We start from the raw sequence: 27,772 nt of genomic DNA, 5'->3' as shown, positions 1-27,772 counted from the left end.
TTGCTATAGTTATTCTGTAGCTAGTTAGGAGATACTGTATACTTCCGTTGCTATAGTTATTTTGTAGCTAGTTAGGAGATACTGTATACTTCCGTTGTTATATTTATTCTGTAGCTAGTTAGGAGATACTGATACTTCCGTTGTTATAGTTATTCTGTAGCTAGTTAGGAGATACTGATACTTCCGTTGCTATAGTTATTCTGTAGCTAGTTAGGAGATACTGTATACTTCCGTTGCTATAGTTATTCTGTAGCTAGTTAGGAGATACTGTATACTTCCGTTGCTATAGTTATTCTGTAGCTAGTTAGGAGATACTGTATACTTCCGTTGCTATAGTTATTCTGTAGCTAGTTAGGAGATACTGATACTTCCGTTGTTATAGTTATTCTGTAGCTAGTTAGGAGATACTGATACTTCCGTTGCTATAGTTATTCTGTAGCTAGTTAGGAGATAGTGATACTTCCATTGCTATAGTTATTCTGTAGCTAGTTAGGAGATACTGATACTTCCATTGCTATAGTTATTCTGTAGCTAGTTAGGAGATACTGTATACTTCCGTTGTTATAGTTATTCTGTAGCTAGTTAGGAGATACTGTATACCTCCGTTGCTATAGTTATTCTGTAGCTAGTTAGGAGATACTGTATACTTCCGTTGCTATAGTTATTTTGTAGCTAGTTAGGAGATATTGTATACTTCCGTTGCTATAGTTATTCTGTAGCTAGTTACGAGATACTGATACTTCCGTTGCTATAGTTATTCTGTAGCTAGTTAGGAGATACTGTATACTTCCGTTGCTATAGTTATTCTGTAGCTAGTTAGGAGATACTGATACTTCCGTTGCTATAGTTATTCTGTAGCTAGTTAGGAGATAGTGTATACTTCCGTTGCTATAGTTATTCTGTAGCTAGTTAGGAGATACTGTATACTTCCGTTGCTATAGTTATTTTGTAGCTAGTTGGGAGATACTGTATACTTCCGTTGCTATAGTTATTCTGTAGCTAGTTAGGAGATACTGTATACTTCCGTTGCTATAGTTATTCTGTAGCTAGTTAGGAGATACTGATACTTCCGTTGCTATAGTTATTCTGTAGCTAGTTAGGAGATACTGTATACTTCCGTTGCTATAGTTATTTTGTAGCTAGTTAGGAGATACTGTATACTTCCGTTGCTATAGTTATTCTGTAGCTAGTTAGGAGATACTGTATACTTCCGTTGCTATAGTTATTTTGTAGCTAGTTAGGAGATACTGTATACTTCCGTTGCTATAGTTATTCTGTAGCTAGTTAGGAGATACTGTATACTTCCGTTGCTATAGTTATTCTGTAGCTAGTTAGGAGATACTGTATACTTCCGTTGCTATAGTTATTCTGTAGCTAGTTAGGAGATACTGATACTTCCGTTGCTATAGTTATTCTGTAGCTAGTTAGGAGATACTGTATACTTCCGTTGCTATAGTTATTCTGTAGCTAGTTAGGAGATACTGTGTACTTCATTTGCTATAGTTATTCTGTAGCTAGTTAGGAGATACTGTATACTTCCGTTGCTATAGTTATTCTGTAGCTAGTTAGGAGATACTGTATACCTCCGTTGCTATAGTTATTCTGTAGCTAGTTAGGAGATACTGTATACTTCCGTTGTTATAGTTATTCTGTAGCTAGTTAGGAGATACTGATACTTCCGTTGCTATAGTTATTCTGTAGCTAGTTAGGAGATACTGATACTTCCGTTGTAATAGTTATTCTGTAGCTAGTTAGGAGATACTGATACTTCCGTTGCTATAGTTATTCTGTAGCTAGTTAGGAGATACTGTATACTTCCGTTGCTATAGTTATTCTGTAGCTAGTTATGAGATACTGTATACTTCCGTTGCTATAGTTATTCTGTAGTAGTATGAGATACTGTATACTTCGTGCTATAATGAGATACTGATACTTCCGTTGTTATAGTTATTCTGTAGCTAGTTAGGAGATACTGATACTTCCGTTGTTATAGTTATTCTGTAGCTAGTTAGGAGATACTGATACTTCCGTTGCTATAGTTATTCTGTAGCTAGTTAGGAGATACTGTATACTTCCGTTGCTATAGTTATTCTGTAGCTAGTTAGGAGATACTGTATACTTCCGTTGCTATAGTTATTCTGTAGCTAGTTAGGAGATACTGTATACTTCCGTTGCTATAGTTATTCTGTAGCTAGTTAGGAGATACTTTATACTTCCGTTGCTATAGTTATTTTGTAGCTAGTTGGGAGATACTGTATACTTCCGTTGCTATAGTTATTCTGTAGCTAGTTAGGAGATACTGTATACTTCCGTTGCTATAGTTATTCTGTAGCTAGTTAGGAGATACTGTATACTTCCGTTGCTATAGTTATTCTGTAGCTAGTTAGGAGATACTGTATACTTCCGTTGCTATAGTTATTCTAGTTCTGTAGCTAGTTAGGAGATACTGTATACTTCCGTTGCTATAGTTATTCTGTAGCTAGTTAGGAGATACTGTATACTTCCGTTGCTATAGTTATTTTGTAGCTAGTTGGGAGATACTGTATACTTCCGTTGCTATAGTTATTCTGTAGCTAGTTAGGAGATACTGTATACTTCCGTTGCTATAGTTATTCTGTAGCTAGTTAGGAGATACTGATACTTCCGTTGCTATAGTTATTCTGTAGCTAGTTAGGAGATACTGTATACTTCCGTTGCTATAGTTATTTTGTAGCTAGTTAGGAGATACTGTATACTTCCGTTGCTATAGTTATTCTGTAGCTAGTTAGGAGATACTGTATACTTCCGTTGCTATAGTTATTTTGTAGCTAGTTAGGAGATACTGTATACTTCCGTTGCTATAGTTATTCTGTAGCTAGTTAGGAGATACTGTATACTTCCGTTGCTATAGTTATTCTGTAGCTAGTTAGGAGATACTGATACTTCCGTTGTTATAGTTATTCTGTAGCTAGTTAGGAGATACTGATACTTCCGTTGCTATAGTTATTCTGTAGCTAGTTAGGAGATAGTGATACTTCCATTGCTATAGTTATTCTGTAGCTAGTTAGGAGATACTGATACTTCCATTGCTATAGTTATTCTGTAGCTAGTTAGGAGATACTGTATACTTCCGTTGTTATAGTTATTCTGTAGCTAGTTAGGAGATACTGTATACCTCCGTTGCTATAGTTATTCTGTAGCTAGTTAGGAGATACTGTATACTTCCGTTGCTATAGTTATTTTGTAGCTAGTTAGGAGATATTGTATACTTCCGTTGCTATAGTTATTCTGTAGCTAGTTAGGAGATACTGATACTTCCGTTGCTATAGTTATTCTGTAGCTAGTTAGGAGATACTGTATACTTCCGTTGCTATAGTTATTCTTTAGCTAGTTAGGAGATACTGATACTTCCGTTGCTATAGTATTCTGTAGCTAGTTAGGAGATACTGTATACTTCCGTTGCTATAGTTATTCTGTAGCTAGTTAGGAGATACTGTATACTTTCCGTTGCTATAGTTATTTTGTAGCTAGTTGGGAGATACTGTATACTTCCGTTGCTATAGTTATTCTGTAGCTAGTTAGGAGATACTGTATACTTCCGTTGCTATAGTTATTCTGTAGCTAGTTAGGAGATACTGATACTTCCGTTGCTATAGTTATTCTGTAGCTAGTTAGGAGATACTTATACTTCCGTTTGCTATAGTTATTTTGTAGCTAGTTAGGAGATACTGTATACTTCCGTGCTTATAGTATTCTGTAGCTAGTTAGGAGATACTGTATACTTCCGTTGCTATAGTTATTTTGTAGCTAGTTAGGAGATACTGTATACTTCCGTTGCTATAGTTATTCTGTAGCTAGTTAGGAGATACTGTATACTTCCGTTGCTATAGTTATTCTGTAGCTAGTTAGGAGATACTGTATACTTCCGTTGCTATAGTTATTCTGTAGCTAGTTAGGAGATACTGATACTTCCGTTGCTATAGTTATTCTGTAGCTAGTTAGGAGATACTGTATACTTCCGTTGCTATAGTTATTCTGTAGCTAGTTAGGAGATACTGTGTACTTCCTTTTGCTATAGTTATTCTGTAGCTAGTTAGGAGATACTGTATACTTTCCGTTGCTTATTTATTCTGTAGCTAGTTAGGAGATACTGTATACCTTCCGTTGCTATAGTTATTCTGTAGACTAGTTAGGGAGATACTGATACTTCCGTTGTTATAGTTATTCTGTAGCTAGTTAGGAGATACTGATACTTTCCGTTGTTTATAGTTATTCTGTAGCTAGTTAGGAGATACTGATACTTCCGTTGCTATAGTTATTCTGTAGCTAGTTAGGAGATACTGTATACTTCCGTTGCTATAGTTATTCTGTAGCTAGTTAGGAGATACTGTATATTCCGTTGCTATAGTTATTTTGTAGCTAGTTGGGAGATACTGTATACTTCCGTATGCTATAGTTATTCTGTAGCTAGTTAGGAGATACTGTATACTTCCGTTGCTATAGTTATTCTGTAGCTAGTTAGGAGATACTGTATACTTCCGTTGCTATAGTTATTCTGTAGCTAGTTAGGAGATACTGTATACTTCCGTTGCTATAGTTATTCTGTAGCTAATTAGGAGATACTGTATACTTCCGTTGCTATAGTTATTCTGTAGCTAGTTAGGAGATACTGTATGCTTCCGTTGCTATAGTTATTTTGTAGCTAGTTGGGAGATACTGTATACTTCCGTTGCTATAGTTATTCTGTAGCTAGTTAGGAGATACTGTATACTTCCGTTGCTATAGTTATTCTGTAGCTAGTTAGGAGATACTGATACTTCCATTGCTATAGTTATTCTGTAGCTAGTTAGGAGATACTGTATACTTCCGTTGTTATGGTTATTCTGTAGCTAGTTAAGAGATACTGTATACCTCCGTTGCTATAGTTATTCTGTAGCTAGTTAGGAGATACTGTATACTTCCGTTGCTATAGTTATTCTGTAGCTAGTTAGGAGATACTGTATACTTCCGTTGCTATAGTTATTTTGTAGCTAGTTGGGAGATACTGTATACTTCCGTTGCTATAGTTATTCTGTAGCTAGTTAGGAGATACTGTATACTTCCGTTGCTATAGTTATTCTGTAGCTAGTTAGGAGATACTGATACTTCCGTTGCTATAGTTATTCTGTAGCTATTTAGGAGATACTGTATACTTCCGTTGCTATAGTTATTTTGTAGCTAGTTAGGAGATACTGTATACTTCCGTTGCTATAGTTATTCTGTAGCTAGTTAGGAGATACTGTATACTTCCGTTGCTATAGTTATTTTGTAGCTAGTTAGGAGATACTGTATACTTCCGTTGCTATAGTTATTCTGTAGCTAGTTAGGAGATACTGTATACTTCCGTTGCTATAGTTATTTTGTAGCTAGTTAGGAGATACTGTATACTTCCGTTGCTATAGTTATTCTGTAGCTAGTTAGGAGATACTGATACTTCCGTTGCTATAGTTATTCTGTAGCTAGTTAGGAGATACTGTATACTTCCGTTGCTATAGTTATTCTGTAGCTAGTTAGGAGATACTGTGTACTTCCGTTGCTATAGTTATTCTGTAGCTAGTTAGGAGATACTGTATACTTCCGTTGCTTTAGTTATTCTGTAGCTAGTTAGGAGATACTGTATACCTCCGTTGCTATAGTTATTCTGTAGCTAGTTAGGAGATACTGATACTTCCGTTGTTATAGTTATTCTGTAGCTAGTTAGGAGATACTGATACTTCCGTTGCTATAGTTATTCTGTAGCTAGTTAGGAGATACTGATACTTCCGTTGTTATAGTTATTCTGTAGCTAGTTAGGAGATACTGATACTTCCGTTGCTATAGTTATTCTGTAGCTAGTTAGGAGATACTGTATACTTCCGTTGCTATAGTTATTCTGTAGCTAGTTATGAGATACTGTATACTTCCGTTGCTATAGTTATTCTGTAGCTAGTTAATGAGATACTGATACTTCCGTTGTTATAGTTATTCTGTAGCTAGTTAGGAGATACTGATACTTCCGTTGTTATAGTTATTCTGTAGCTAGTTAGGAGATACTGATACTTCCGTTGCTATAGTTATTCTGTAGCTAGTTAGGAGATACTGTATACTTCCGTTGCTATAGTTATTCTGTAGCTAGTTAGGAGATACTGTATACTTCCGTTGCTATAGTTATTCTGTAGCTAGTTAGGAGATACTGTATACTTCCGTTGCTATAGTTATTCTGTAGCTAGTTAGGAGATACTGATACTTCCGTTGCTATAGTTATTCTGTAGCTAGTTAGGAGATACTGTATACTTCCGTTGCTATAGTTATTTTGTAGCTAGTTAGGAGATACTGATACTTCCGTTGTTATAGTTATTCTGTAGCTAGTTAGGAGATACTGTATACTTCCGTTGCTATAGTTATTCTGTAGCTAGTTAGGAGATACTGATACTTCCGTTGTTATAGTTATTCTGTAGCTAGTTAGGAGATACTGATACTACCGTTGCTATAGTTATTCTGTAGCTAGTTAGGAGATACTGTATACTTCCGTTGCTATAGTTATTCTGTAGCTAGTTATGAGATACTGTATACTTCCGTTGCTATAGTTATTCTGTAGCTAGTTAATGAGATACTGATACTTCCGTTGTTATAGTTATTCTGTAGCTAGTTAGGAGATACTGATACTTCCGTTGCTATAGTTATTCTGTAGCTAGTTAGGAGATACTGTATACTTCCGTTTGCTATAGTTATTCTGTAGCTAGTTAGGAGATACTGTATACTTCCGTTGCTATAGTTATTCTGTAGCTAGTTAGGAGATACTGTATACTTCCGTTGCTATAGTTATTCTGTAGCTAGTTAGGAGATACTGTATACTTCCGTTGCTATAGTTATTCTGTAGCTAGTTAGGAGATACTGATACTTCCGTTGCTATAGTTATTCTGTAGCTAGTTAGGAGATACTGTATACTTCCGTTGCTATAGTTATTTTGTAGCTAGTTAGGAGATACTGATACTTCCGTTGTTATAGTTATTCTGTAGCTAGTTAGGAGATACTGTATACTTCCGTTGCTATAGTTATTCTGTAGCTAGTTAGGAGATACTGATACTTCCGTTGTTATAGTTATTCTGTAGCTAGTTAGGAGATACTGATACTACCGTTGCTATAGTTATTCTGTAGCTAGTTAGGAGATACTGTATACTTCCGTTGCTATAGTTATTCTGTAGCTAGTTATGAGATACTGTATACTTCCGTTGCTATAGTTATTCTGTAGCTAGTTAATGAGATACTGATACTCCGTTGTTATAGTTATTCTGTAGCTAGTTAGGAGATACTGATACTTCCGTTGCTATAGTTATTCTGTAGCTAGTTAGGAGATACTGTATACTTCCGTTGCTATAGTTATTCTGTAGCTAGTTAGGAGATACTGTATACTTCCGTTGCTATAGTTATTCTGTAGCTAGTTAGGAGATACTGTATACTTCCGTTGCTATAGTTATTCTGTAGCTAGTTAGGAGATACTGATACTTCCGTTGCTATAGTTATTCTGTAGCTAGTTAGGAGATACTGATACTTCCATTGCTCTAGTTATTCTGTAGCTAGTTAGGAGATACTGATACTTCCGTTGCTATAGTTATTCTGTAGCTAGTTAGGAGATACTGATACTTCCGTTGCTATAGTTATTCTGTAGCTAGTTAGGAGATACTGTATACTTCCGTTGTTATAGTTATTCTGTAGCTAGTTAGGAGATACTGTATACTTCCGTTGCTATAGTTATTCTGTAGCTAGTTAGGAGATACTGTATACTTCCGTTGCTATAGTTATTTTGTAGCTAGTTAGGAGATACTGTATACTTCCGTTGCTATAGTTATTTTGTAGCTAGTTAGGAGATATGATACTTCCGTTGTTATAGTTATCTGTAGCTAGTTAGGAGATACTGTATACTTCCGTGCTTATAGTTATTCTGTAGCTAGTTAGGAGATACTGTATACTTCCGTTGCTATAGTTATTCGGTAGCTAGTTAGGAGATACTGATACTTCCGTTGCTATAGTTATTCTGTAGCTAGTTAGGAGATACTGATACTTCCGTTGCTATAGTTATTTTGTAGCTAGTTAGGAGATACTGATACTTCCGTTGCTATAGTTATTCTGTAGCTAGTTAGGAGATACTGATACTTCCGTTGCTATAGTTATTCTGTAGCTAGTTAGGAGATACTGTATACTTCCGTTGCTATAGTTATTTTGTAGCTAGTTAGGAGATACTGATACTTCCGTTGCTATAGTTATTCTGTAGCTAGTTAGGAGATACTGATACTTCCGTTGCTATAGTTATTCTGTAGCTAGTTAGGAGATACTGTATACTTCCGTTGCTATAGTTATTCGGTAGCTAGTTAGGAGATACTGTATACTTCCGTGGCTATTTACTGTCAACTTTACATTTCCTTTAAATTACTATTAGCTGTGCTCTGTTGTTCTGTGGTTTGGTTTGGAAAGTGTTTGATTTTGTTTACTTTGCTGTAGAGTGGAATAGTTTTTTAGTGTGGTTAACAGTCAGTGTCTATCTGTGTGTGTCTGTATGCAAATCAAATCAAATTTTATTGGTCACATACACATGGTTAGCAGATGTTAATATTGGTCCCGTGTGGCTCAGTTGGTAGAGCACGGTGTTTGCAACACCAGGGTTGTGGGTTTGATTCCCACGGGGGACCAGTACGGAAATAAAAAATTTAAAAAAGGTATGAACTGTATGCATTCACTGCTTTAAGTCGCTCTGGATAAGAGTGTCTGCTAAATGAAGTAAATATTAATACGAGTGTAGTGAAATGGTTGTGCTTCTAGTTCTGACAATGCAGTAATATCTAACAAGTAATCTAACAAGTAATCTAACAATTACACACTAATTACCCAATACACACAAATCTAAAGGGATGGAATATGTATATGTAAATATATGGATAAGTGATGACTGAGCAGCATAGGCAAGATACAATAGATGGTATAAAATACAGTGTATACATATGAGATGAGTAATGTTAGATATGTAAACATTATTAAAGTGCCATTAATAAAGAGACTATTCATCCATTTATTAAAGTGGCCAATGATTTGAGTCTGTATGTAGGCAGCAGCCTCTCTGTGCTAGTGATGGCTGTTTAATGGTCTGATGGCCTTGAGATAGAAGCTGTTTTTCAGTCTCTCGTTCCCAGCTTTCATGCACCTGCACTGACCTCACCTTCTGGATGGAAGCGGGGTGAACAGGCAGTGGCTCGGGTGGTTGTTGTCCTTGATGTTCTTTTTGGCCTTCCTGTGACATCGGGTGCTGTAGGTGGCCTGGAGGTAGTTTGTCTCCACTGCTGTTCCGTCGATGTGGATAGGGGGGTGCTCCCTCTGCTGTTTCCTGAAGTCCACGATCATCTCCTTTATTTTGTTGACGTTGAGTGAGAGGTTGTTTTCCTGACACCACACTCCAAGTGCCCTCACCTCCTCCCTGTAGGCTGTCTCGTCGCTGTTGGTATTCAAGCCCACTACTGTTGTGTCATCTGCAAACTTGATGATTGGGTTGGAGGCGTGCATTGCCACGCAGTCATGGGTGAACAGGGAGTACAGGAGGGGGCTGAGCACGCACTCTTGTGGGGCCCCGGTGTTGAAGATCAGCGAAGTGGAGATGTTGTTTCCTACCTTCACCACCTGCGGGCGGCCTGTCAGGAAGTCCAGGACCCAGTTTCACAGGGCGGGGTTAAGACCCAGTGTCTCAAGCTTAATAATGAGCTTTGAGGGAACTATGGTGTTGAATGCTGAGCTGTAGTCAATGAACAGTATTCTTACATAGGTATTACTTTTGTCCAGATTGGATAGGGCAGTGTGCAGTGTGATGGTGATTGCAACTTCTGTGGACCTATTGGGGCGGTATGCAAATTGAAGTTGGTCTAGGGTATCAGGTAGGGTGGAGGTGATATGATCCTAGCCTTGCGAGTGTTAATACATTTAAATGTCTTACTCACGTTGGCCACGGAGAAGGATGGGGGGGCCTGCAGTCCTTGGTAGCAGGGTGCATTGGTGGTACTGTATTATCCTCAAAGCAGGCAAAGGTGTTTAGTTTGTCTGGAAGCAAGAAATCGGTGTCCGTGACGTGGCTGGTTTTCTTTTTGTAGTCCGTAATTGCCTGTAGACCCTGCCACATATGTCTCGTGTCTGAGCCGTTGAATTGCGACTCCACTTTGTCCCTATACCGACATTTCGCTTGTTTGAATGCCTTGCGGAGGGAATAACAACACTGAACGGCTGAAAGAAGACGGTGGCCGTCTTGTCACCTCTGACCACAGAACATCGGCCGTCATTTTCTATTCCTTTCCTGACGATTCTACATGTTGAATCGCCACCGTTAGTCTAAACCCAGCAGTTTATCACCCAGCCACCCGCTGCTTTAAAGTTGACATTAATGTATAGGCAACAAACTCATATTGGGGCATAAAAGATCAACCCAAGAGGTCTCTTTTGTGTAGAACCAGCAGGGTGGTTCCAGGTGAAATCCTACCCAGGTTTGGGGTCACCTTGCTGGGGCAGGAAAATCCTAAAGAGTCCTTAGCGGACAATCAGGGACCCAGGGGGAAATCATTGGTCCTGTCAAGGCCACAACAAACAGGGACATAGATTTATGGTGTTTTAGTTTCCTTTCCCACCCACCCCCCAAGAAAACATGCCACCTCAGCGGTTAGCTTTAATTTGTTAGCTAGCGACTCCAGTGAGGGGTTATGTGGAACAGTATTGTGTGGAATCAAAGTGCCAGGCCTTTCCCTGAACTATTATCGAGTTCCATCTGGCCCCAAGCATCATTCTACTGTAACATTGTCTGTGGGAATAAGGAGACAGACTTTTGTCGTTTTCACCCCTCCAGCTCTTTCACTTCTTTTTTAAAAATGTTTTATTCAGAGAGAGAGAGAGAGAGAGAGAGAGAGAGAGAGAGAGAGAGAGAGAGAGAGAGACTTGTTCTGCTGAAGGATAACTGTCCTCCATCTGGTCCTGTTGTTCAGACAGGAGTCAGTGAACATGAACACAGATCAGACAGAGGAGTCAGTGGACAGAACAGATCTTTGGTTTCTCTGTGTCTTTTCATCCCTCTCTCCCTGGTCTCTTTCTCTCTTTCACCCTTACACTCTCTTTCACCCTCTGTCTTTTGCTCTCTTTCAACCCCCCCTTCTCTCTTGTTTTCTCTTTCTCTCCTCTCTTTCTTCTTCCTCTTTCTGTTTATTTCTCTCTCTCCCCTCTGGTTATTCCTGCATCTATTCCTCTTTCTTGATGTCTCCCTCTCTCCTTCCCTCTCTTTCTCCCTCTCTCCTTCCCTCTCTTTCACTTCCTCTCTCCCTCTCTCCTTCCCTCTCTTTCTCCCTCTCTCCTTCCCTCTCTTCCCCCCCTCTCCTTCCCTCTCTTTCCCCCCCTCTCCTTCCCTCTCTTTCTCTCCCTCTCACCTTCCCTCTCTTTCTCCCTCTCTCCTTCTCTCTCATTCTCTCCCTCTCCTTCCCTCTCTTTCTCTCCCTCTCTCCTTCCCTCTCTTTCCCCCCCTCTCCTTCCCTCTCTTTCTCTCCCTCTCTCCTTCCCTCTCTTTCTCTCCCTCTCACCTTCCCTCTCTTTCTCCCTCTCTCCTTCCCTCTCTTTCACTTCCTCTCTCCATCTCTCCTTCCCTCTCATTCTCTCCCTCTCTCCTTCCCTCTCTTTCACTTCCTCTCTCCATCTCTCCTTCCCTCTCATTCTCTCCCTCTCTCCTTCCCTCTCTTTCACTTCCTCTCTCCATCTCTCCTTCCCTCTCATTCTCTCCCTCTCTCCTTCCCTCTCTTTCCCCCCCTCTCCTTCCCTCTCTTTCTCTCCCTCTCTCCTTCCCTCTCTTTCTCCCTCTCTCTTTCTCCCTCTCTCCTTCCCTCTCTTTCTCTCCCTCTCCCTCTCCCTCTCTGCACGGCCCCTCCCTCTCCTTCCCTCTATCTCTCAAGTGTTACTCTGTCTCTCTCTCCCTTTACCCACTCTTCCCCTCCCTCTCCTGTGGCAGATGGGTAAGGATGAATAGAGTCAGCAGCTAGACTCTTTAACCCCTACACCACACCAGACAACACCATACAAGACACAGAGATTAAGGCTTTTCTAAACAATTCAAAACTCACAATAGAACTCATTCACGGCTGACAGTCATATGAATGCCGTTATCCATCTTGCGCAGACATTCAAATCAATTTCTTCCTTCACTCAATAAGATCCATAGACGAAAACACGAAATCATAGAGGAAAACACTGTAGTTGTGTCTAACTGCCAACAAAGCCTGCTTTATAGCGGTGACTGAGTGACTAGGCAAGACATTCATCTTTACTGGATTAAGGAAAGACGTAAAACTCAATTCTATGTGTTATTTTTCTGCATGGTAGGATGGAATGAACTCTGCTGTAGGACATACATACAGCAAATAGCTTAACCAATTAAACTCTTCCTCTAAATCAGCCTCTGACCACGTCCCAAATGGCACACTATTCCCTATATAGTACACTACTGTTGAACAGGGCCAATAGGCTATTCCCTATATAGTACACTACTGTTGAGCAGGGCCCATAGAATATTCCCTATATAGTACACTACTGTTGAGCAGGGCCCATAGAATATTCCCTATATAGTACACTACTGTTGAGCAGGGCCAATAGGCTATTCCCTATATAGTACACTACTGTTGAGCAGGGCCCATAGAATATTCCCTATATAGTACACTACTGTTGAGCAGGGCCCATAGAATATTCCCTATATAGTACACTACTGTTGAGCAGGGCCCATAGAATATTCCCTATATAGTACACTACTGTTGAGCAGGGCCCATAGAATATTCCCTATATAGTACACTACTGTTGAGCAGGGCCCATAGAATATTCCCTATATAGTACACTACTGTTGAGCAGGGCCCATAGAATATTCCCTATATAGTACACTACTGTTGAGCAGGGCCCATAGAATATTCCCTATATAGTACACTACTGTTGAGCAGGGCCCATAGAATATTCCCTATATAGTACACTACTGTTGAGCAGGGCCCATAGAATATTCCCTATATAGTACACTACTGTTGAGCAGGGCCCATAGAATATTCCCTATATAGTACACTACTGTTGAGCAGGTCTAGTAAGGAATAGGTTGCCATTTCTCTCCTGCCTTCTAATCCCTGACTGACTGATTGACACTTCTACCCAGGGCTCACACAGGGGAGAGGTTATCAGTGTGTGTGTGTGTGTGTGTGTGTGTGTCTGTGTCTGTGTGAATGACTGACTGGGGATTCATTTATGCTCTTCCCATGATTGCAGCTTGTTAATCATAGCAGATCATTATGAGAGATTGTTTGTGTCAAACTGTAGTCCAGCTGAAATAATGCAGACACAAGCCATTTATTTACTTCCACAGAGCACTGCCTCTCTCTGTCTCTTCTGCTTTCCATCTCTACCACTCTCTGTCTCTCTGTGTCTCTCTCTGTGTCTCTCTTTGTGTCTCTCTCTGTATCTCTCTCTCTCTCTGTCTCTCTCTGTGTGTCTCTCTCTGTCTCTTCTGCTTTCCATCTCTACCACTCTCTGTCTCTCTGTGTCTCTCTCTCTGTGTCTCTCTCTGTGTCTCTCTCTGTGTGTCTCTCTCTGTGTGTCTCTCTCTGTCTCTTCTGCTTTCCATCTCTACCACTCTCTGTCTCTCTGTGTCTCTCTCTGTGTGTGTGTCTCTCTCTTTCTCTCTCTCTCTCTGTCTCTCTGTCTCTCTCTGTCTCTCTCTCTCTCTCTCTCTCTCTCTCTCTGTGTCTCTCTCTTTCTCTCTCTCTCTCTCTCTCTGTCTCTCTCTCTGTGCGTCTCTCTCCCTCTCTCTATCCTACTCTGTCTCAGTTTCTCTGTCTCCCCCACTTCCTCCTTCTCTCCACTTCTCCCTCTTGTCTCTCTGTATGGGGGTAATGCTTCCCAGACCCCCTCATGTATAAATACACCACCTCCAATGCAAGGTACAGTTAGAGATGGTGAGATGGTGTGTGTGTGTGTGTGTCTGAATGTGTGTGCATGCGAGTGTGCGCATGCGTGCACATGCATTTGTGTGTGTGTGTGTGTGTGTTTACTTACTAATGGATGGGTGCCCATATGGCCCTGCCTAGTGGTTTAAGCAGAAACACTTCATAATGAAGCCTATTCACCATTGTAATTAGCCGCTGATATAGGAGTCATTATCATTGATCACTGTGTGCTGTTAGAAAGACACCAATGCACTCAATGTCAGACTGGGCTCTGACTGGCTCTGGCTCTGGCTCTGGCTCTGGCTCTGGCTCTGGCTCTGGCTCTGGCTCTGACTCTGACTGGCTCTGACTGACTCTGACTGGCTCTGACTCTGACTGGCTCTGACTCTGACTGGCTCTAGCTCTGACTGGCTCTAGCTCTGACTGGCTCTGACTCTGACTGGCTCTGACTCTGACTGGCTCTAGCTCTGACTCTGACTGGCTCTAGCTCTGACTCTGACTGGCTCTAGCTCTGACTCTGACTGGCTCTAGCTCTGACTGGCTCTAGCTCTGACTGGCTCTGACTCTGACTGGCTCTGACTCTGACTGGCTCAAGCTCTGACTCTGACTGGCTCTAGCTCTGACTCTGACTGGCTCTAGCTCTGACTCTGACTGGCTCTAGCTCTGACTCTGACTGGCTCTAGCTCTGACTCTGACTGGCTCTAGCTCTGACTCTGACTGGCTCTGGCTCTGGCTCTGGCTCTGGCTCTAGCTCTGGCTCTGGCTCTGGCTCTAGCTCTGACTCTGACTCTAGCTCTGGCTCTTCTATCTGACTGCTGTATGCTTGGGGCCAGGAGGTTTTTGTTTGTTTATTTTTTTAAAACTCTGGGCCTTAGTTATAGCCTAAGTTATAACTACTATAGTAGCTATAGCCTGTACCTAGGGACAACAGTTTGTCATCACTGTATGATCTAATGGGGTTAAACTCTACTATAGTAGTTATAGCCTGTACCTAGGGACAACAGTTTGTCATCACTGTATGATCTTATTTAGTGAAGCTCTTCAATAGTAGTTATGGCCTTTACCAAGGGTCCAGAGTTTTTCTTTAGGTACGGTATGTATGCTGTAGGCTGATGACAATAATATAAATCCCGCCCACTCTTTAGACAATTGGAGTTGTCTTTTTTCAAGTAAATTTGCATGCTAGAGACAACCTGGAATAAGTGGGTTGTTTTATCATTAAAAACACATTCCATTTATTCTACCTTGCTTCGGCTAACACACTAATCTGGTTGATTTGTATGCTGAAGGTGGCGGCAGTTTCCACTGAGAAGACAGAGGGGGGTTGGGGTGGGTGCTAAGACCTTAGAATATCATTAATTGTACTGAGCTATATTCAGTATATTGTGTCTTATCTTCCCCCTCTTAGACATCTTCCAAAACACTTTCTGATATAATCTATCAGGTTACAGTCATTCAAAGGCCAGGCAATACATCCAAATGACCTCTGAACTCAAGGAAAAAAGAAACCTGTATCATTCAGAAATGTCGGGTGTTTCTCTTTACAATGACAAACTGGAGGAGTTGTTTGATGGGTCTGGCTCTATCTTTTCTCTCCCTATTTCTCTTCCTCTCCCCTGTCTCTCTCTGTCTCACCCCCCTCTCTCTCTTTCTCTCTGTCTGTGTATATTTGCATAAACAGATGGATATATCAAAGCTGTATGGTTGTACATGTTGCCTCTGCGCTGGCTGAGTTAATTCAAAGATGAAAGGAGGCTGTTTTGTCAGAAAAGGCTTTGGTTGACGGAGTCAGCTGGAATTCTCCATTAAATTGCTAATGGAGTTACCAAGGTTACAGTTGCATGAGTCCTTGAGAGAGAGAGCGAGAGAGAGGTGGGGCGGGGGTAGAGAGAGAGAGAGAGAGAGAGAGAGACAGAGAGAGAGAGAGAGAGGTGGGGCGGGTGGGTGGGTGGGGGTAGAGAGAAAGAGAGAGAGAGAGAGAGGTGGGGGTAGAGAGAAAGAGAGAGAGAGAGGTGGGGCAGGGGTAGAGAGAGAGAGAGAGAGGGTGGGGCGGGCGGGCGGGGGTATAGAGAGAGAGAGAGAGAGAGGTGGGGCAGGGGTAGAGAGAGAGAGAGAGAGAGAGAGAGAGAGAGAGAGAGAGAGAGTGAGATAGAGAGAGAGAGAGAGAGAGGTTGTCGTGTCGACCAGGGGTAGAGAGAGAGAGAGAGGTGGGGCAAGGGTAGAGAGAGTGAGAGAGAGAGAGAGTGAGAGAGAGAGAGAGAGAGAGAAGGTTGGGCCAGGTAGGAAGCGAGAGAGAGAGAGAGAGAGGTTTGGCGGCGACATGGTAGAGAGAGAGAGAGAGAGAGAGAGAGAGAGAGGTGGGGCGGGGCAGGCGGGGGTAGAGAGAAAGAGAGAGAGAAGAGGGGTGGGGTAGAGAGAAAGAGAGAGAGAGCGAGAGAGAGCGAGAGAGAGAAAGAGAGAGAGAGAGAAAGACAGATGGAGAGAGAGAGAAAGACAGATGGAGAGAGCAATAACCAACCTTTCATAAGGACAAACAACAGCAAGAAAAAAGTTAACTGAACTCTTCTGTGTAAGAAAACTCATTATTAGGGTGATGTTGTACGGTAATCCCAAAAGTGTATTTACGGTAATCCTCTTAACTTTTTCCTTGGTCTCTCAGGTACAGAATCAAATAGGCTCTTTGAAAGCCATGTGATAGATGGGAAAGGGAGAGATGCATTATTAAAGCTGATTATTTTCTCCTTTCCCCTCTGGTCGGGTCTCGGTCGCTCTGTCTCGCTCTCTCAGATGGACAGAACTGCTGGGTCAGTACGGTACACAACGGTACACAGTGCAGTGCACCTGTCAAGGGAAAATGTCTGCTAGTAGAAGATAGTTTCTGCTAAAGGGTAAAGGACTGCTACAGGCCTCTGTCTGAATGTCTGAATAGGGGTTGGACTGTAACAACCAGCGGAGGCCTGTATGTGTTACAGCCACTGAGACAGACTGACATGTGGTTTAGGTCTGTAGATTACAGAGAGAGAAAGAGACGGGAGAGAGACTGATAGATCAACAGAGGGATGTGTTTATTTATTTATTTTTATTTAACATTTATTTAACTAGGCAAGTCAGTTAAGAACAAATTCTTATTTACAATGACGGCCCTATGGGACTCCCAATCACGACCGGACATGATTCATCCTGGATAAAGAGAGAGAGATGAAAAATGAGGGAGACAGAAAGAGAAACTCTTGCTGCTACTCAGGTGTCTCCTGTAAAAGCCATTGAGAGTTTCAGTGTGCAGCCTGACCTGGGCTTTCAGTCCAATCAGGCCAGTCAGTTCCAGTCAGCCAGACTGCACTTCACCTCCTGAGGTAGGAGCATCCTGCTATACCAGACTGGGTTAGTCAGGAACACTGCTGCTATACCAGACTGGGTTAGTCAGGAACACTGCTGCTATACCAGACTGGGTTAGTCAGGAACACTGCTGTTATACCAGACTGGGTTTGTCAGGAACACTGCTGTTATACCAGACTGGGTTAGTCAGGAACACTGCTGTTATACCAGACTAGGTTAGTCAGGATCACTGCTGTTATACCAGACTGGGTTTGTCAGGAACACTGCTTCTATACCAGACTGGGTTAGTCAGGATCACTGCTGTTATACCAGACTGGGTTTGTCAGGAACACTGCTTCTATACCAGACTGGGTTAGTCAGGAACACTGCTGTTATACCAGACTGGGTTAGTCAGGAACACTGCTGTTATACCAGACTGGGTTAGTCAGGAACACTGCTCATATACCAGACTGGGTTAGTCAGGAACACTGCTGTTATACCAGACTGGGTTTGTCAGGAACACTGCTGCAATACCAAACTGGGTTAGTCAGGAACACTGCTGTTATACCAGACTGGGTTAGTCAGGAACACTGCTGTTATACCAGACTGGGTTAGTCAGGAACACTGCTGTTATACCAGACTGGGTTAGTCAGGAACACTGCTCATATACCAGACTGGGTTAGTCAGGATCACTGCTGCTATACCAGACTGGGTTAGTCAGGAACACTGCTGCTATACCAGACTGGGTTAGTCAGGATCACTGCTGCTATACCAGACTGGGTTAGTCAGGAACACTGCTGTTATACCAGACTGGGTTAGTCAGGAACACTGCTCATATACCAGACTGGGTTAGTAAGGAACATCCTGCTATACCAGACTGGGTTAGTCAGGAACACTGCTGTTATACCAGACTGGGTTAGTCAGGAACACTGCTGCTATACCACTGCTGCTATACCACACTGCCACACTGCTGTTATGTTGCATTGGCCAGGCTTTTATTTTTCACAAAGTCATTATTTGTTGAATGCTGTGTTTTATACAGTTTAAAATTCACTGTAATGAATTTATATTTACACTGAACAAAAATATAAACGCAACATGCAACAATTTCAAAGATTTTACTGAGTTACAGTTAATATAAGGAAATCAGTCAATTGAAATAAATTCATTGGGCCCTAATCTATCAATTTCACATGACTGGGAATACAGATATGCATCTGTTGGTCACAGATACCTTCAAAAAAAAGGTAGGGGAGTGCATCAGAAAACCAGTCAGTATCTGGTGTAACCACCATTTACCTCATGCAGCATGGCACATCTCCTTTGTATAGAGTTGATCAGTTGATTGTAGCCTGCGGAATGTTGACCCACTCACCGTCAATGGCTGTGTGAAGTTGCTGGATATTGGCGGGAACTGGAACACGCTGTCGTACACGTCGATCTAAAGCATCCAAAACATGCTTAATGGGTGACATGTCTGGTGAGTGGAAAAACTGAGACATTTTCAGCTTCCAGGAATTGTGTACAGATCCTTGCGCCATGGGGCTGTGCATTATCATACTGAAAAATGAGGTGATGGCGTTGGATGAATGGCACGACAATGGGCCTCAGGATCTCATCACGGTATCTCTGTGCATTCAAATTGCCATCGATAAAATGGAATTGTGTTCATTGTCCGTAGCTTATGCCTGTCTATACCATAACCCCAGCGCCACCATGGGGCACTCTGTTCACAAAGTTGACATCAGCAAACCTCTCGCCCACACAACGCCATACAAGCTGTCTGCCATCTGCCAAGCACAGTCGAAACCGGGATTAATCCGGGAAGAGCGCACTTCTCCAGCATGCCAGTGGCCATCAAAGGTGAGCATTTTTGCACTGAAGTCGGTTACGACGCCAAACTGAAGTCAGGCCAAGACCCTAGTAAGGACAACAAGCACGGAGATGAGCTTCCCTGAGGCGGTTTCTGACTGTGTGCAAAAATTATTCAGTTGTGCAAACCCACAGATTCATCAGCTGTCCGGGTGGCTGGTCTCAGATGCAGGTGAAGAATCCGGATGAGGAGGTCCTGGGCTGACATTACACATGCGGTTGTGAGGCCGGTTGAACGTACTTCCAAATGCTCTAAAAAGACATTGGAGGCGGCTTATGGTAGAGAAATGAACATTACATTCTCTGACAACAGTTATGGTGAACAATCCTGCAATCAGCATTTCAATTGCATGCTACCTCAAAACTTGAGGCATCTGTGGCATTGTGTTGTGTGACAAAACTGCACATTTTAGTGTCCTTTTATTGTCTCGAGCACAAGGTGCACCTGTGTAATGCTCAAGCTGTTTAATCAGCTTCTTGATATGCCACACCTGTCACGACTTCCGCCGAAGTCGGTCCCTCTCCTTGTTCGGGCAGGGTTCGGCGGTCAACGTCACCGGCCTTCTAGCCATCGCTAATCCACTTTTAATTTTCCATTTGTTTTGTCTTTGTCTTACACACCTGTTTTCAATCCCCCGATTACCTGTTCATTATTTAACCCTCTGTTCCCCCATGTTTGTTTGCGAGTGATTGTTTCTATATAGGAAGGTCTGTTATTGTGGGCTCTGCTTTTGTATTGCATTTATTATATGTTGAGTAAAATACTTTTTATTTACTCATATCTGCTGTCCTGCGCTTGACTCCTATACACCAGCTACACACAGACTTCCTTACAACACCTGTCAGGTGGATGGATTATCTTGGCAAAGGACGGGCTCATGGGCTTATGGTATGGGCTCACTAACAGGGATGTGTACAAATTTGTGTACAACATTTTAGAAAAAAAAGCTTTTTGTGTGTGTGGAACATTTCTGGGATCTTTTATTTCAGCTCATGAAACATGGGACACTTTAAATGTTGCGTTCATATTTTGCTTCCGTGTAGTTGTATCCTGACCTTCACTACAGCATACAGACGTGTTGAATACTCGGTAATACTTTATAATAATCGCCTCTAATAAATAATTTATAAACCATTAGTCCGTTCACCATTTATTAGATGCTGAACCGACTATTAACAAATACTTCTCTAAACTATTAATTAAAGGACGTTATTAAAAGCGTTATTGTGTTGTCTTTATTACTGTTGATAAGGATGTTTGTTTATTTGTTTGTTTGTTTATCTATCAGTTGTGAATGGGCCTGGTGGTCAGCATTAATTGCGGAGAAGAATTTCATGAGACCTGGTTAGTTTGTATTTTCTGCTTGGATATTAAAAGTGATGGATGCTCTAATCCTTCATAACACCAGATATCGACTAAGTGTCTCTTATTTCCAGAAACTTTGAACACAGCCACAATTGATTATTTCACTTTGCACTCTCTATTCTATACTGTATATCCCCCTGTGTAAAACTGGCAAGGCAGTATCACTCATTCTGGTGGTGGGATTTATTTTCTTAAAAAGACATGTAATGATTAAGGAGCTGTAACTCTAAATGTTTTTTTCTGGCTAGTAGAATTAGGGTATACTACAGTGTCCATGTAATAACTCCTACTGAGACTGAGGCTGTCCTAATATGGACACCGTATAAACAGCTTTAGAACAAGGTACAATTGCCCATATACACTACCGGTCAAAAGTTTTAGAACATCTACTCATTCAAAGGTTTTTCTTTATTTGCACTATGTTCTACATTGTATAATAATAGTGAAGAAATCAGAACTATTAAATAACATATAGAATCATGTAGTAACCAAAAAAGTGTTAAACAAATCAAAATATATTTTATATTTGAGATTCTTCAAATAGCCACCCTTTGCCTTGATGACTGCTTTTCACACTCTTGGCATTCTCTCAACCAGCTTCACCTGGAATGCTTTTCCAACAGTTTTGAAGGAGATCCCACATATGCTGAGCACTTGTTGGCTGCTTTTCCTTCACTCTGCGGTCCGACTCATCCCAAACGATCTCAAATTAGTTGAGGTCGGGGGATTGTGGAGGCCAGGTCATCTGATGCAGCACTCCATCACTCTCCTTCATGGTAAAATAGCCCTTACACAGCCTGGAGTTTGGCTGGGTCATTGTCCTGTAGAAAAACAAATGATAGTGGGACTAAGCCCAAACCAGATGGGATGGCGTATCACTGCAGAATGCTGTGGTAGCCATGCTGGTTAAGTGTGCCTTGAACTCAAAATAAATCACAGACAGTGTTACCAGCAAAGCACTGCCACACCATAACACCTCCTCCTCCATGCTTTACGGTGGGAAATACACATGCAGAGATCCTCCGTTCACCCACACCGCATCTCACAAAGACATGGCAGTTGGAACCAAAAATCTAAAATTTGGACTCCAGACCAAAGGACAAATCTCCACCGGTCTAATGTCCATTGCTCGTGTTTCTTGGCCCAAGCAAGTCTCCTCTTCTTGTTGGTGTCCTTTAGTAGTGGTTTCTTTGCAGTTGATGTTGAGATGTGTCTGTTTCTTGAAATCTGTGAAGCATTTATTTGGGCTGCAACGTCTGAGGCTGGTAACTCTAATGAACTTATCCTCTTCATCAGAGGTAACTCTGGGTCTTCCATTCCTGTGGCGGTCCTCATGAGTGCCAGTTTCATCATAGCGCTTGATGGTTTTTGCAACTGCACTTTAAGAAACTATCAAAGTTCTAGAAATTTTCCAGATTGACTGACTTTCATGTCTTAAAGTCATGATAGACTGTCGTTTCTCATATCAAATCAAATCAAATGTTATTGGTCACATACACATGGTTAGCAGATGTTAATGCGAGTGTAGCGAAATGCTTGTGCTTCTAGTCTAGACAGTGCAGTAATGTCTAACAAGTAGTCTAGCAAATTCACAATGACCACCTTACACACACAAATGTAAAGAGATGAATAAGAATATGTACATATAAATAGGTGGATGAGCGATGGCCGTGCAGCATAGGCATTATGCAGCAGATGGTATAGAATACAGTACAGTTGAATTTGGAAGTTTACATACACCTGAGCCAAATATATTTAAACTCAGTTTTTCACAATTCCTGACATTTAATCCAAGTAAAAATTCCCTGTCTTAGGTCAGTTATGATCACCACTTTATTTTAAGAATGTGCAATGTCAGAATAATAGTAAAGAGAATTATTTATTTCAGCTTTTATTTCTTTAATCACATTCCCAGCGGGTCAGAAGTTTACATACACTCAATTAGTATTTTGTAGCATTGCCTTTAAATTGTTTAACTTGGGTCAAACGTTTCGGGTAGCCTTCCACAAGCTTCCCACAATACGTTGGGTGAATTTTGGCCCATTCTTCCTGACAGAGCTGGTGTAACTGAGTCAGGTTTGTAGGCCTCCTTGCTCGCACACACTTTTTCAGTTCTGCCCACAAATGTTCTATGGGATTGAGGTCAGGGCTTTGTGATGGCCACTCCAATACCTTGACTTTGTTGTCCTTAAGCCATTTTGCCACAACTTTGGAAGTATGCTTGGGGTCGTTGTTCATTTGGAAGACCCATTTGCTACCAGGCTTTAACTTCCTGTCACGTCCTGACCATAGAAAGCTTTATTTTCTATGGTAGAGTAGGTCAGGGCGTGACAGGTTTTTTTTCTAGTTGTTATTTTCTATGTGGGGTTCTAGTTTAGTTTTTCTATGTTTAGGTGATTGGTGTGATTCCCAATTAGGGGCAGCTGGTAATCGTTGTCTCTAATTGGGGATCATACTTAAGTAGCTTGTTTTTCACTGGGGGGTTATGGGATATTGTTTATGTATAGTTGTATTATAGTCACGGTTCGTCTATTCTTTATTTGTTTTGTTTTTTGCATTACATTTCACTTTATAATAAATTATGTGGAACACTACTCACGCTGCGCCTTGTTCCGATCATTTTTATAACGAACGTGACAGAATATCCCATCCGACCAGGGCCAAGCAGCGTGACCAGGTGAAGGAGTCCTGGACTTGGGAGGAGATTCTGGATGGGAAGGGATCCTGGACTTGGGAAGAAATCCTGGCAGGACAGGATCACCTTCCATGGCGGGAGATGCAAGCGGTGAAGGAAGGACAGCGACGACGACAGGGTTCGCGGCCACGACACAAGCCCAAGAAGCAACCTCAAAATATTTTGGGGGGGGCACATGGGTTGGTCGGCGAGGCCGAGGGGCGAGTCGGAGAGCAAAGAGGAATATTGGGGTGAGTCAGAGTCTGTTGAGGAGTTATTGGATAAATTGGAGGAGAGTGATCGGAGGGGAGATTTAGAGACTTTTGAGGAATTGTTGGATAAATTGGAGGAGAGTGAAGAGAGAGAGCTGTTGGTTTGGTGTAGAATGCACGGCATTCGCCCTGAGGAGCGTGTTAGTTGTCCTATGCCACCTGTGTCAGCTTCCCGTTCTCGTCCTGAGAAGTGTGTTAACCTGTTGGGGCTAGGGGGCAGTATTTGCAAGGCCGGATAAAAAACGTACCCGATTTAAACTGGTTACTACTCTTGCCCAGAAACGAGAATATGCATATAATTAGTAGATTTGGATAGAAAACACTCTAAAGTTTCTAAAACTGTTTGAATGGTGTCTGTGAGTATAACAGAACTCATATGGCAGGCCAAAACCTGAGAAGATTCCATACAGGAAGTGCCCTGTCTGACAATTTGTTCTCTGCTGTAACGTGACATTTTCTAAGGCTTCCATTGGCTCTCAGAAGGCACCAAAAAGTGGAATGACGTCTCACCAGTCTCTGGGCGAAAAACAGCTGGAGATTTTGTGAGTGGTCAGGCTGAGAACAGTGACACTGGAGATGCGCGTTCATGTGAATTCTCCATGTTTTTCTTTTTCTCTTTGAATGAATACAACATCGCCCGGTTGGAATATTATCACTATTTTACGAGAAAAATAGCATAAAAATTGATTTTAAACAGCGTTTGACATGCTTCGAAGTACGATAATAGAATATTTTGAATTTTTTTGTCACGAAATGGGAACACGCACTTCAGGGCGAGTGCGAGGAGCAGGCACAGGACGCACCGGACTAGGGACACGAACGTCAGGGAGATTACGAGGAGGTGACACAGGACGTACTGGGCTGTGAAGGCGCACTGGAGACCTGGTGTGGATAGCCGGCCTCAATGGTACCGAAACTTTAAGCATAAGGCATACACCCTCGCCCTTCTTCTTACCAGAGAGATGTTTGTTTCTGTCGGCGCAATGCATGAAGAAAACGGGTGGCTGTACCGACTCTGACAACATATCCCGAGTCAGCTATGTTTCCATGAAACAGAGAATGTTACAATCTCTGATGTCTCTCTGGAAGGCAACTTGTGCCCTAATTTCGTCCACCTTGTTGTCTAGAGATTGGACATTGCCGAGTAATATGCTCGGAAGTGGTGGATGGTGTGCTCGCCTTCTAAGTTTGACCAGTAGGCCGCTTCTCTTTGCTTGTTCGAGTTATTCTTGCCATAATATGGACTTGGTCTTTTACCAAATAGGGCTATCTTCTGTATACCCCCCACCCCTCACAACAGAACTGATTGGCTCAAACACATTAAGAGGGAAAGAAATTCCACAAATTAACTTTTAACAAGGCACACCTGTTAATTGAAATGCATTCCAGGTGACTACCTCATGAGCTGGTTTAGAGAATGCCAAGAGTGTGCAAAGCTGTCATCAAGGCAAAGGGTGGCTATTTGAAGAATCTCAAATCTCAAATATAATTTGATATGTTTAACACTTTTTTTGGTTACTACATGAATCCATATGTGTTATTTCATAGTTTTGATGTCTTCACTATTATTCTACAATGTAAAAACAATAGTGAAAATAAAGAAAAACCTTTGAATGAGTAGGTGTTCTAAAACTTTTGACCGGTAGTGTAGTCACTGAATAAATTAGGGGGACTTTCAACACTCATCATAGAGTTAGTCCTAAACAGAAATATAATATAGAACATAGTCCTGAAATGTCACTGGTCCTGCATGTGCTTGCTCAAAGTTCAGCCTGTAGTGGACAGAGCCTTGGGGAATTGATCAGCTACCTTGTTTATTAATAGTGCGGTTGAGCGGTGTGCCCTCTGAGAGCTCATGTGCACACGGATATACACACACACTACACAGTACGCACACATACAAACATTTGCGCGTATGCTCACACACACACAAATGGACACACTGCTTCACAGATGCATTTATGTGCACCCACTCATTTACGTGCACGCACACACACACACACACACACACACACACACACACACACACACACACACACAGAGATGGTAAGGGTAGATAACAACACATCTGCCACGCAGATCCTCAACATGGTGGGGCCTCAGGGGTGCGTGCTCAGTCCCCTCCTGTACTCCCTGTTCACCCATGACTGCATGGCCAAGCACGACTCCAACACCATCATTAAGTTTGCTGACGACACAACAGTGGTAGACTTGATCACCGACAACGATGAGGCAGCCTATAGGGAAGAGCCGAGCATGCCTCCATTCTCATCGACAGGGCTGTAGTGGAGCAGGTTGAGAGCTTCAAGTTCCTTGTTGTCCACATCACCAACAAACTATCATGGTCCAAACACACCAAGACAGTCATGAAGAGGGCACGACAATGCCTATTCCCCCTCAGGAGACTGAAAGGATTTGACATGGGTCCTCAGATCCTCAAAATGTTCTATAGCTGCACCATCGAGAGCATACGGACTAGTTGCATCACTGCCTGGTATGGCAACTGCTCGGCCTCTGACCGCAAGGCACTACAGAGGGTGTCAGAGGAAGGCCCTAAAAATGTCCAAAGACTCAAGACACCAGGTCATAGACTGTTCTCTCTGCTACCACACAGAAATCCTTATCCCAGTCTGCTGTTCCCACATGGGACTGCTGTTCCCACAGAGGGTCACCATTGTTCCTGTTCCCAAGAAAGCAAAGGTAACTGAGCTAAATGACTACCGCCCTGTAGCACTCACTTCCGTCATCATGAAGTGCTTTGATAGACTAGTCAAGGACCATATCACCTCCACCCTACCTGACACCCTAGACCCACTCCAATTTGCTTACCGCCCCAATAGGTCCACAGACGACGCAATCGCAATCACACTGCACACTGCCCTAACCCATCTGGACAAGAGGAATACCTATGTAAGAATGCTGTTCATCGACTACAGCTCAGCATTTAACACCATAGTACCCTCCAAACTCGTCATTAAGCTCGAGACCCTGGGTCTCGACCCCGCCCTCTGCAACTGGGTCCTGGACTTCCTGACGGGCCGCCCCCAGGTGGTGAGGGTAGGTAACAACATCTCCACCCTGTTGATCCTCAACACTGGGTCCCCACAAGGGTGCCTTCTAAGCCCTCTCCTGTACTCCCTGTTCACCCACGACTGCGTGGCCATGCACGCATCCAACTCAATCATCAAGTTTGCAGACGACACTACAGTGGTAGGCTTGATTACCAACAATGACGAGACGGCCTACAGGGAGGAGGCGAGGGCCCTCGGAGTGTGGTGTCAGGAAAATAACCTCACGCTCAACGTCAACAAAACAAAGGATATGATCGTGGACTTCAGGAAACAGCAGAGGGAGCAGCCCCCTATCTACATTGACGGGACAGTAGTGGAGAGGGTGGAGAGTTTTAAGTTCCTCGGCGTACACAACACGGACAAACTGAAATGGTCCACCCACACAGACAGTATGGTGAAGAAGGCGCAGCAGCGCCTCTTCAACCTCAGGAGGCTGAAGAAATTTAGCTTGTCACCAAAAACACTCACAAACTTTTACAGAAGCACAATCGAGAGCATCCTGTCAGGCTGTATCACTGCCTGGTACGGCAACTGCTCCGCTCACAACTGTAAGGCTCTCCAGAGGGTAGTGAGGTCTGCACAACGCATCACCGGGGGCAAACTACCTGCCCTCAAGAACACCTACACAAGAAGGCCGATGTCACAAGAAGGCCAAAAAGATCATCAAGGACAACAACCACCCGAGCCGCTGCTTGTTCACCCCACTATCATCCAGAAGGCGAGGTCAGTACAGGTGCATCAAAGTGGGGAGTGAGAGACTGAAAAACAGCTTCTATCTCCAGGTCAACAGACTGTTAAACAGCCATCACTAACATTGAGTGGCTGCTGCCAACATACTGACTCATCTCTAGCCACTTTAATAATGAAAAAATTGATGTAATAAATGTATCACTAGCCACTTTAAAAAATGCCACTTTATATAATGTTTACATACCCTACATTACTCGTCTGATATGTATATACTGTACTCTATACCATCTACTGCATCTTGCCTATGCCGTTCGGCCATCGCTCATTCATATATTTTTATGTACATATTCTTATTCATTCCTTTACACTTGTGTGTATAAGGTAGTTGTTGTGAAATTGTTAGGTTAGATTACTTGTTAGATATTACTGCATGGTCGGAACTAGAAGCAGAAGCATTTCGCTACACTCGCATTAACATCTGCTAACCATGTGTATGTGACAAATACAATTTGATTTGATTTGAAGCGGTACTG

General features: G+C 42.3%; 1 protein-coding gene across 2 annotated transcripts in view; it reads left to right on the top strand.

Annotated features, from left to right (window-relative positions):
- The window catches only part of LOC115166878 (cortexin domain-containing 1-like), a 52,914-nt gene that overhangs the window by 22,629 nt on the left and 2,513 nt on the right, over positions 1-27,772 (top strand). The gene's annotated exons all lie outside the window — the stretch shown is intronic.

This window comes from Salmo trutta, chromosome 29, assembly GCF_901001165.1.
Source record: "Salmo trutta chromosome 29, fSalTru1.1, whole genome shotgun sequence".
Lineage (NCBI taxonomy): Eukaryota > Metazoa > Chordata > Actinopteri > Salmoniformes > Salmonidae > Salmo > Salmo trutta.
The sequence above is the reverse complement of the archived record's forward strand: the minus strand, read 5'-3'. Positions and strand labels throughout refer to the sequence as shown.